This window comes from Somniosus microcephalus, chromosome 17 (assembly GCF_052327205.1).
Source record: "Somniosus microcephalus isolate GS21.2 chromosome 17, FLI_Smic_1.0, whole genome shotgun sequence".
Taxonomy (NCBI): Eukaryota; Metazoa; Chordata; class Chondrichthyes; order Squaliformes; family Somniosidae; genus Somniosus; species Somniosus microcephalus.
Window position 1 is genome coordinate 40,529,908 of NC_141003.1, and position 12,461 is coordinate 40,542,368.

The 12,461-nt window shown below is 43.6% G+C and overlaps 1 long non-coding RNA gene across 2 annotated transcripts in view; it reads left to right on the forward strand.

Annotated features, from left to right (window-relative positions):
• The first annotated feature begins 11,891 nt into the window (after positions 1-11,891).
• LOC147105676 (uncharacterized) overlaps positions 11,892-12,461 on the forward strand; it is a 33,313-nt gene continuing 32,743 nt past the window's right edge. The window contains exons 1-2 of one of the 2 annotated variants that reach the window (XR_015081651.1): positions 11,892-11,996; positions 12,127-12,350. This is a non-coding gene — a long non-coding RNA (uncharacterized LOC147105676). The remainder of the gene's footprint in view (positions 11,997-12,126; positions 12,351-12,461) is intronic. The other variant, XR_015081652.1, reaches the window with a different exon arrangement.

Below are 12,461 nucleotides of genomic sequence, written 5' to 3' on the forward strand. Positions count from 1 at the left end.
TGCTGGTTCCGTTTGTGAAACTTGAACCTTTCTGCTATCAGCAGTGGTGTGGGGTTTAAATGTTCCTGTAGTATCATTAGTATGTCTTCAAAACTCTTTTCCATTGGCTTCGTTGGGGTTACTAGATTTCGTAATAAACCATACGTCTTTGCACCCATTAAATTTAACAATACCGACGCTTTCTTGTCATCTGACACCTCATTTGCCTTGCAGTATACCTCTATTCGTTCGACATATGTAGTCCAATCTTCGACTTCATTGTCAAATGCGGTGATACTGCCACTCTTCGGCATTTTGGGTGTGGTTTAAAATGGCGTCTCCCAATGGCTTAAAATGGCATCTCTCGCGCTTTCCTTCCTCCCCCGCTGCTGCCAACGCCGCTCCCGGCGGTTCTCGTGGCAATGGCGGTGCCCTGTAGGTTTCGCGCGCTTCTCCTGCGCTGCTGCCAACGCCGCTCTCGGCAGTCCTCGTGGCAATGGCGGCGCCTCGCGGGTTTCTGTGCATCTCTCTCTCCCTCTCTTCGACGCTGCTCGGCCCCTGAACACCGGCTGCGCCCTGTGCGCTCTGCCCTCTCTCTCTCTCTCCCCCGTCGACGCTGCTCGGCCCTTTGCTGTGCCGCTCGGTCGGGCTCTAGCCCGCCGCTGTCCAGGAAGGGTCTGCGCACTACCTGTTGCCAGCCCGTTTCGCTGGACCACCTCGACTGGAAAGCCAAGCCTGGCTCTCGACAGCCTCCCCCGCAATTCTCGAGTCTCTGCTGGATGACTGGGCGGTTGCCCGTGGTTGATGCCCGAGTCTCTGGCCTTGACCTCCAATTCACTGATCTCCAGGAACGAATCCCCGGGAGGTGATGCAGAGTTGCAGGTAGGTTCGAACTTGCCTTGTCGCCAATGTTGTGTCTGTGTATAATAAGACACAGACTGCAGGAGAATGGTACAACAGGTGTTTACTCAACGTGGCTCACACTGGAACTGATCTGTACAGATTACTACTCAGTACTATATACAGGTGTGGTCACTGCCGGTACTGCAGTATACATGAGCTGTAAAAGATAGTTCCCCCCCTTACAATGGGGAGAAGGCAGGGACAGGGTACTGAATTTGGATGATCAGCCATGATCTCATTGAATGGCGGAGCAGGCTCGAAGGGCCGAATGGCCTACTCCTGCTCCTATCTTCTATGTTCTATGTTTCTATCATCTTCTTCTTAGGCAGTCCCTCAGAACCGAGGATGACTTGCTTCCACATTAAAAATGAGTTCTCAGGTGACTGATGAGTCCAATGCGGGACATACAGTCTCTGTCACAGGTGGGGCAGACGGTGGTTGAAGGGACCGGTGGGCGGGGTGCTTGGGTTGACGTGTGCTACTTACGCTAGGCTTCCGCTTGCTCCCGGCGACCACACACTGGGCCGATGGCAGCGTCGGAAGCCTTGTAAAAGGCCCCGCAAGTTCTGGGTCTCTGCATGCGCTGCCCATGCGCGAAAACCCAGAACTTGCGACCTGACAGATCATCTGCATGCGCCCCCAAAAACACGTTTGCTGGTGCAAGAGTTGGGCTATTTGCCCAACTACTGCCCAGCAAATGCCCACGAAATGCGTAGGACCTGCTTTTACCAGCATAAGGGTTGAAATAAATGTTAAATTAAAATTTAAAAAATAATGAAAACATACAAAAACATTTAAAATTAGTTTATGTAAATTTTGGCCTTGATTAAAAATTATGTTTCAAAAAATTACATTTTAATTTTAAATGCTTAATTAAAGGGACTTGTGGTGGTTCGTGTAAATCGCCACCAAATAAAAGAGTTTTAACTTCGACGAACGATAAATAAAAGGTTTAATTACCAGAACAGAATAATTACAGCAGGTAAAGTAGCAGGTAATATGGCTGACTGCAGGAACACCATGTTGTAGGTCTTACCAGACAGGATAGTTACAGCAGGTAAGATAGCAGGTAAGATGGCTACCTGCAGGAGCACCATATTGTAGGTGTTGTCCCAGCGGGGACTCCACAGGGACTGCGTCCCAGTCCCGTGGGGAGCGAGTCCTAAGCCTCTTCCCGCTCCACTCTTTATTCCCGGGCTTATTGTGTCACGTGACCGCGTCGTGACGTCAACACGTTCACGTACGCCCAAGCGGTGACGTGACCTGCGCCGTTATGGGTGCATCACCCCAATACGGAAGCAGGCCTTTAAGGCCGAAGCCATTAGGCCGGGCTATGCCAGTACTTACTGCGGGAGCAGAGACTCTCTTCGCTCCCGCCTGCTGGCCAATGCAGCCGAAGTCGCGGTAGGCCGGACTATGCCGGCGGCCGCCTTGAAAGCCCGAATCGGGCCGGCAGCCAATGCGCATGCGTGGTGACGCGTGACGTCAACGCGTCAGGTCGACAACCAACGCGCATGCGTCACGTGATACTTGACGTCAGCGCGTTAAGTCGGCTCTTAAAGGGGCAACGGCCTAACAGATGAATTAAAGCGGTAACAACCATAACTGGTAAGTAATACAATTAAGTAAATTAAGTACATACAGTTAGGTAAGTTATACATGCATAAATAAGTTAGTTAAACTAAAGGAAAGTAAGTTATACATGTATAAGTTAAGTTAAAGAGAATTATGTATCTCTATGTATAGAACAATCCGTGGGACCGCTATACAGGCCCCCCCAGAATTCACTTTAACAAAAGTCCAGGAATGAGATAGTCTGATGAGCTGGTAATCACAGCGGTCATGCTGTCTCGACTTAGTTAACGAGGTATCAAAATACTGCTCGTAAGCGGATCCTTACGCACGTCATGGCGAATAAAACGTATCCGTCAGGCGAAGAACCATAGAAACGTGCGAAACAGCAGGCCTTATCAAAGTGACGGGCAGATTGGGCGGACGCAGGCGATGTCTCCGTTGACTGGTGAGCGAAACCTTCAGGAGGCTGGAACGCACGAAACCGTGCGTGCCATAATGCTATGATATTAACAGAACGGAGGGTGAAGAGTTACTGTGTTGATCTGTGATCAGAGCAACTTTCACGTGTTGATCGCGACCGCAGGATGCCCGTTGAACCCGTCCTTGATGTATACAGCTTCAATAGACATTTGCATTGGTTAAAGTAAAACTGGAGAAAGGGCGGCAACGGTCCAGGTTGTTGTTGCTTTCAGAAGAGATTAATTCTTTTAGAAAAAACAGCCAATAAGGCGGCACACTTTTGTTCACGCCGAATCATATAGCAAGCTAAAAAGCTGGTGCGTCGTCGGCGGGAAAAAAATCATCGGTTTCCACGAGGAAGGGATTCTCAATGGACGAGGTGTGCGTCCTTGTATTTTGCGGGGGTGAGTCCTCGTGGTATCCCCGCTGGGTGCGCTCCGATCTTGTGAGCCCGAACATGCTGTACCCCGCGCTTGGAGAGATGTACACTTGTATAGACGTAGAGGCAAACGATCTGTGAGACGGTAGAATAGTCGAATGCGGGGACCGTATGCACATGCGTGGTCTGTACCGCATCGATGTTCTCAACGAACAGGGTTTCTACCTTCATAAAGCACGAGGGAGAACTGCAGCTCCCTAGATTGCGGTAGCAACAGCAGAACGGCTGATGCTTCCATTGCATGCTTCGTTTGTGAAAAACGTTCACAAACCCACCAATTGTAACGCTGGTGGACAACGACAGTTGCCGTTGGTCGTGCTCTACTTCTATGTAAGTGTTCATGAAAAACAGGCTCACCTCCAAGCTGTGCTTCCATTGCGAAGACGTTTGCAAAGACGGGGTCCCTTTTAGTTGCGGTTGCAATTACTGTTCCGTGTTGTTCATCGGTTGTACATTAGTTTTCTGGAGTGTAGACGAGGTTCAGGCGTGCGCTGCTACCGTGAAAATCGTTCACGGATACGGGTTCACCAATTGTAGCTTTGAAATTGATGAGCTCCAGTACTCATGTTGTAGGATCACCAATGTAGCGTTGGTAGCTTTAGAATTGATGAGCTCCAGTCTCACGTTGTAAAGTCACCAATGTAGCGTTGGAATTGATGTACTCCCGTACTCACGTCGTAGGGTCACCAATGTGGTGGTTCGTGTAAATCGCCACCAAATAAAAGAGTTTTAACTTCGACGAACGATAAATAAAAGGTTTAATTACCAGAACAGAATAATTACAGCAGGTAAGGTAGCAGGTAATATGGCTGACTGCAGGAACACCATGTTGTAGGTCTTACCAGACAGGATAGTTACAGCAGGTAAGATAGCAGGTAAGATGGCTACCTGCAGGAGCACCATATTGTAGGTGTTGTCCCAGCGGGGACTCCACAGGGACTGCGTCCCAGTCCCGTGGGGAGCGAGTCCTAAGCCTCTTCCCGCTCCACTCTTTATTCCCGGGCTTATTGTGTCACGTGACCGCGTCGTGACGTCAACACGTTCACGTACGCCCAAGCGGTGACGTGACCTGCGCCGTTATGGGTGCATCACCCCAATACGGAAGCAGGCCTTTAAGGCCGAAGCCATTAGGCCGGGCTATGCCAGTACTTACTGCGGGAGCAGAGAATCTCTTCGCTCCCGCCTGCTGGCCAATGCAGCCGAAGTCGCGGTAGGCCGGACTATGCCGGCGGCCGCCTTGAAAGCCCGAATCGGGCCGGCAGCCAATGCGCATGCGTGGTGACGCGTGACGCCAATGCGTCAGGTCGACAACCAACGCGCATGCGTCACGTGATACTTGACGTCAGCGCGTTAAGTCGGCTCTTAAAGGGGCAACGGCCTAACAGATGAATTAAAGCGGTAACAACCATAACTGGTAAGTAATACAATTAAGTAAATTAAGTACATACAGTTAGGTAAGTTATACATGCATAAATAAGTTAGTTAAACTAAAGGAAAGTAAGTTATACATGCATAAGTTAAGTTAAAGAGAATTATGTATCTCTATGTATAGAACAATCCGTGGGACCGCTATAGACTTTTAATTAATTTTGAACATGGGGACATTATTTTTATTTTAGATGTGTTAATTATTTATTTATTTGGAGATTCCTCATAAGCTTATGAGGGTTCCCCCTTTCTAATTGGTTGACCTGGCTCACGTGATTCCCAGGGACGCTTCCGAACCGCCTACGTCCCTGGGATTGGTGGGCTTTTACGCTGCCGCACGCCTGGAGGCCCAGGACCCGAAGCCCGGGAGCCAGCAGGTAGGTTTGTATTTTGTTTCGGGTCAGAGGCATACTCCGGAGGTACGACTCTGACCGCAAATTTTGGCCCATTGTTTTTAATATATAATACATTGCCAGCTCACATTCTAGTTGGCATTAATAATTACTGCTAATGTACCAGTAGTCATTAAGATCCACTTAATTTGATAAAACAGGAAAACCACCAGTTAAACTTTTCAACTGCAGATTTCTGCAGTAAGCACGGGTGGTGTTTTGTTTAATTTAAAATAGGCCTTAATACAGTAGGAGCCCCAAGAGAGTCCTCAGAGCCGTATCCCTGTACAGGGGAGAAATGACAGGAGGAAACGCATTCACCATCTTAAAATATTGGCCACTACTGTATCTGAATATGATATAGGTGGTTAAAAATGTCAGAACATAATAAAACATATCTATTGTACATTACAACATTACAACAGTGAAGAAACTTCAAAAAATACTTAATTAACTGTAAAGTGCTTTGGGACGTCCTGAGATTGTGAATGGCGCTATATAAATGCAAGCTTTCTTTTGTTCTTATACTCTTTTACCTACTTTCCATAACATTATATCGGCAAACATACAGTTCAATGTTTTTAAAAGGAACTTCATTTGATGCAAAATCATAGGTTTCTAAATCATTATATAGAATTGCATAAAATTCACAACACAGAAACAGGCCATTCGCTGGTGTTTATGCTCCACACGAGCCTCCTCCTACTTTATTTACTTCATCTCACCCTATCCACAAATCAAATTTTCATACCTTTACAGATGATTTGCCTAAAATTGAAACTATGTGCATCCAATGTGCCTTAATTGCACAAATGCCTGGTCCCAAAAAACAGTCTAAATTGGTCACTGGACGTATTTGCAATATCAGTCGGAACTAACATGGACAAGAAGACAATTGCTGTATAAACTTTGACTGAGCACTAGGTGACACTATCAACAAACAGTAACAAGTGACCTCACAAACTGAGGCTACATTCACAAAGAAGTCCTTACTACTTGAAGGAATAGAAATTTTAAGGCGCTGCTTTCCTCCAGTTAGTTTTATTTCCCCTTGTCTCTCCAAATCTCCTGAAGGTGGTGACTCTACTGATTGGCCTCTAGTGCAGTAAATAAAATTGTCACTGCCTCCTTGGTAAACGTCAGCCCATGGAAAACGGAAGCCTTTGAAAAAGAAAAGTCTTTGGAAAACCAATCTCTTTGGTAAACTACAGGAAACTCTCTTTTAACCGGCACCTGAATTATCTGGAAATCTCTCTTAACCGGCAAAATTCAGGAGTAGGTTCAGGTAAGTTTTACTATATATTAGTGGCTGTGTAACCAGGGTTCCTGGATCTGTGGCCGTGTAACCGGGACTCCAGCACAAGTGCCGTGTAACCGGGGCTCCTGCACCTGTGGCCGTGCAACAGGGACTCCTGGATCTGTGGCCGTGTAACCGGGGCTCCTGCACCTGTGGCCGTGTACGGGGCTCTCGTACCTTGGTAAGTATACCTCTCTGTAATCCGGACTTTTTGATCAGCTGGCACCACGCCAGTTCTGTCGGTGCCGGATAAAAAAGAGTTTCCTGTAAACTCATGGTTAATTCACACTCTCGGAAAACCCACGCTCTTGAAAAACGGGCGCCAGATCTGATCCTGCCAGTTTCCCGCGGGCAGTTAGGTTAAAATTCCCCTGTTATCATTTCGGAACAGTAGTGGTCTCAACACTGAGCCCTGGAGTATCCCACTTAGTACTTCCTCCACCCTGACATGATTCCACTAATGATTTTTATTGTTTTTTTACCCTTCAGCCAATTTCTTACACAGTCCCAAGATTTGCCCTGAATTCCCACAGCTTTGAGTTTAACTTATAACCTTTCATGTGGATTATTGTCAAATGCTATTTGGGAGTTTAGGCACAACAGGGCTGATTTTAACTAGCTGAAATCAGTTTTAACAGGATAGTAATGGTCTCAAAATAGGGTCAGTAGACTAACTGCCTCTTTAACACCAATACTCCACCAGGCATCATTTTAAAGGGGCCTTCTCATGGGTGGCCAGAGTGCCTGCCTGTTTACTGCGCAAATAGGGTCCTGTGATGTACGTAGGATCCTGATTGCAATTTTAAGGGACACATGGATGTTTGTCCATGTGTCCTGGTGTCGAGTGGCCTTAAAGGGACTGCTGATGGTCACTCCAAAAATAGCCCTGAAACATTTTCCATGTTATATTTCTGTGGAGCCAGGAGGAGCAGGAGTGCTCTTCCTGGCTCTACAAACATACTGCAAACTGATGTCGGCTCGAGCTCTTCCGCTTCTGCTTTGCCAGGACCTACCTGCAGGCTGCACAACATCTAAACTAAAGTGTGGTCAGACCAAGGTCCTATATAAGTTTAACATAACTTCTCTGCTTTTTGAATTCTATTCCTCTAGAAATGAACCCCAGTGCTTTATTTGCATATTTTATGAATTTGTTAACCTGCATCGTTACTTTTAGTGATTTGTGAATCTGTAGCCCTGAATCCTTTGCTCCTCTACCCCATTTAGACACTTCCTGGATATTAACTATACCCACCAATTTTGTGTTGCTTGTAAGTTTTGATATTGTACTTCCGATTCACGAATCCAAATCATTTATGTAAATGGTGAACCACAGTGGTCCCAGCACCAATCCCTGTGGTACACCATTTCCCACCTTCTGCCAGTCTGAGTAACTTAAATGACTATTTATTGCAAATAACATGTACACAATTTTAAATGAAATTAAAAGATAATTGCCATCTGCTTATCCTGATGTTTTGTCTGACATTGCCCTCTGCCAGATAATACTTAAGTCATTCTTTACATTGCAATTTTTAAAGTGTTAACAAAGATATCTCGATACTTAATATTTAAAGATCGTCCTAGCAATCATTTTGTTTGAGATAATATCATGATATATTGCAAAACTGTTCTCAATTTTGCACTGAAACAAGTTCACATGCCTCCCCTTGTAAAAAAAAAGCTTGAGAGTCTCCCAAACAGAGTTTGTAAACAAATTGGGGAGCAGTTGAAGTGGCTGCTACTGAGTTTACACTGGATTTAGATCTCGATCTGAAGTATTATTAGGAGAGCGCAATATGCGCTGCAATAATATTTACACCTACAACAAGTTGTATGAAAACTGACGTGATTATTTCATTACCATTAGCGTTGCTGTTACTCTAACTGTGAATTGTGTAATTATTCATGTAAATAGACCCTAATTAAATTTTGACACACTGACTAATTCCTCTGCTTCTAGACTGAATGTGGTTCACCCAGGTTAAGTGTTTAACAATTTAATAAGGCCATTGTATGTAATTCTGGAAGGACCATCTGTAAACATTTGAACTTGTTAACTAAGTCCAGGAATGAAAAGCATATGACGTGTACTTTCACGTCTATTTCCCTGGATTCTGTTACTCTGATGTGGTACCGTTCCATTGTTACAACATCCGGAGTCCACATTAAACCAAATAGTGGTAAATATATATTTTGGGTTGTTTCCCACAAAGCATAGCTGGTTAACCCTGGACAGGTTGATGGTTAGTCACAAAGCCAAGTACAGTACAATAATAATAATGCGCTGCATACAATTAACATAAAATACCCCTAAACACTGGCAAAGCATTCATGAATCGAATGTAGAAGAAGAAAAGGTACAGGACTGACTGTTTCGTAACACTACATCTGATCTCCAGCAGTGTCCTTGTTTAAAATGTCAAGGTTTCTAACTTGACTCTATTGCGCCACTGACATAGAATAGAATAGACACTTTCGGCCCAAGGTGATGAAACATAAAAAACTCTGTTTTCAGTTAGGAAATTTTTTTGTTTCTAATCAGCAAATGATGCAAGTGTAGCTATTTTCAAATTCAAGTATTTTTAATTTATTATTAAAATTCATAAATTATAGTGCAAAAGTCTTACTGAAGGCCTACCTGTACAAATTAAACTGACCACTTGGCCCACTTCTGACTCATCGCTATCCTCTCTGTGGTGTTTTCAAATTAGTTTTCCAGGAAATTTTACAAAAAGTTCACAATGGGAAGTTTGGCGTAATTAATGGCGTACATAGCTGTTCATGCTGTTCAAGGAAATTCCGGGCCACTAGGTCAAATTACTATGTCAACATTTTCCATTACATTTCTCTATGTCCACTGTCACAATGGCCCAGAACTTGGTGTCGGGGGCTTGCCGCGCGTGCAAGCCCCCGATGTGCACTTACTCGGCGCGCCGACATCTGAAACCTGGCCCGCAGTGGATTTCCTGTCAGTGGCCCGGTTCTGATGTCGGCGCGCTGTGCTAACCTGACCCAGCGGTGTAGTTAGTGCGATGTGCCGGCTGGGATCAGGTGAGCACTGTTCAGCCAATCAGGGGAGGGGAAACTTCATTCATAAGTTTGAGAGTAAGAACTGTCAAACTCATGAAAAGTACTGCACCCCAAAACACTACTTAAACTTTAAATAAAATTTTAAAAAACATCCCAATCTTTAAATTAAGTATAAATAAGTTAAAAAAAATAATTTAAACAATAATTTTTTTTTTTGAAAAAAATAAATTTTTAATAAAAAGGGTCTAAAACTAAACTTACCTTATTGTAGATTCTTTAAAATAATAAACCTGTGGAAATTTTTTTTCTAAATTGCACTAAAACACCACTTACCTGTAAAAATAAATACTTACGTGTGCTTTTTACAAGCGTAAAGACCGGAGGCCTTTACACATGCACAAATCCCCCAAAACAGAGGAAACTCAAGACGCACGTGCTGCCCCCTACAGCGCACGCACTAGCCTCTTCACCTCTTGGGTTAGAGGAGAGGAAATGCCGGTTTTCAGCGCATGCGCTGTGCATGCTGAAAACCGGCATTTCTTCCGGCCAGACGCGTGAGTACCCCTTCCGTACTCACGTGTTTGGGGAGGAATTACTGCCCCATTGTAGTGGTAGCCCTTCCCCCAATGTAGGCACTGTGTTAGATTTGCCCAGTTCTGATCGGCATTTGGATTTTTATCCTGTTTCTGAAGTGAGACAACATGAAATTTTGTTCTCCTTTTAACTTTTGATTGTTTCGACTAGATTTTTCCTGTTTCTGAAGTGAGACAAGTTGATTTTATTTTTTACTTTCATGAAACTTATTTTTTATTTTCATGAACAGTCTTCATACTTTTACCTGTTAGCTGCAAAGTGCACACAGATGTGGGATTTTTTATATATAATAGACATAGATATTTACACTCTAAATGAAGTTTTAGCTATATATCAAAATTTACACTATCAATATTAGCACTATAAATATCTACATTAACATTTACTGTACATATAACATATTTACAGTATATAGTTATATGTCAATATTTACATTATTACTATATGAAGATTTGTTCTATATGTATATTTATGCATGAATACTCACACTATATATTGACATCAAATTTTACAGCACAGGAACAGGCCATTCGGCCCGACAGGTTTATTCTGCTGTTAATGCTCCACATGAGCCTCCTCCCACCTTACTTCATCAAACCCTAACAGCATATCCTTCTACTCCTTTCTCCCTAATAAGTCCTTCCCCTTAAATGCATCTATGCTATTCACCTCAATCACTCCATGTGGTAGCAAGTTGCACAATCTCTGAGTAAAGAAATTACATTTATATATAATTTTTGCACTATTATATATAAGCATTTGCACTATATTAACAATTGTATTTGATATATCAACATTTGCACTAAATATATCAATATGCACTATATATATCAGTATTTACACTATATATATACATTTGCACTATATTCAAGAAGGAGTTAGGTATATTTCTTAAGGCTAAAGGGATCAAGGGATATGGGGAGAAAGCAGGGACAGGGTACTGAATTTGGATGATCAGCCATTATCACATTGAATGGCGGAGTGGGCTTGAGGGGCCGAATGGCCTACTCCTGCTCCTATCTTCTATGTTTCTATGTTTCTATATCAATCTTTTATTTAGGCCTGCTTTTATCAGCGTAAGAGTTTTAAAAAACAGAAAAATAAAATAATGGCCCAGAAATTCGGGTTGGGGGCTTCCCGCGGGTGCAAGCCCCCGACCTGCACTTACCTTGCGCGCCGGCCGTTGAGCTGTGGGCCCGCATGGGATTCCGATCCTGGGCCTGTTCCAACTGCCGGCGCGCAGTGCTTGCGTATCCCAGGGGCGCAGTTAGTTCGATCACGTGGGCCATGGAGAGCCAATCGTAGCAGGGAATCTCTATTCATAAGTCTGACAGGAAGTGCTGTCAAACTTATAAATACTATGGGCCCCAAAACATCACTAAATCTTCAAATAATTTTTTTTTTAAATCACATTTTTTAAATAAACTATAAATTACATGAAATAACTATTTTAAACAATAATTTAAGTTTAAAATTTAAAATTTTTTTTTTCTAACGGCTAAAAATAAACTTACCTTTCTTTAAAGTATTTAAAAATAATAAACCTATGGAAAAAATGTTTTAATTTTAATTAATTCACCACTTACCTTGTAAAAAGCAGGCCTTACGCCTGCTTTTTATATGTCTAACTTCTGCAGACTTACCTTACCGGGAAAACCTGTAAAAAAAAAACACCGAAATTCGATGTGCATGCGCAGCCTCTCCCGCGCACGCATTCGACCTCTGAACCCCTGCTTTCAGGGGAACGGAAGTGCCGGTTTCCCGCGCATGCGCAGTGCATGCAGGAAACCGGCACTTCCATTGGGCTTACGGGTGAGTACCCCGTGCGTACTCACCCGTGGAGACCCGAATTTCTGGGCCATTATCAATAATTTATACATTTAAAAACTTATCAAATAAGGTAAGTTTATTTTTAGCCCCTTTAAAACATGTAAATTTATTTTTCAAAAAATTTATTTTTTGTTTTAAATATTTAATTAAATGTCATTTTAATTAATTTTAATGTTTTTTTAAATTTATTTGATGTCTAGGAGTATTTTTTTGGGGTATTCCCATTCATACTTAGGGGGATTCCATACATACGGAATCCCGATAAGATTGAATGGGGATCCCCCTTCTGTCGTTCATTGGTCCGGCCCACGTGACCCCAGGGGTACTTGCGAACCGCCTGCGCCCCTGGGATACTTGGGCCTCTGCCCACGCATACCCGGAGAAGCCCAGGACCGCAGAGTCTCCGTACCTCCCAGACTACCAGGTAGGCACGGATTTTATTTGCGGATCGGAGGCATTTCCCCACTGGAAGCCTCCGACCGCAAATTCAGGGCCATTATATGTTTATAAATCAAGATTTGAAATATACATTTTT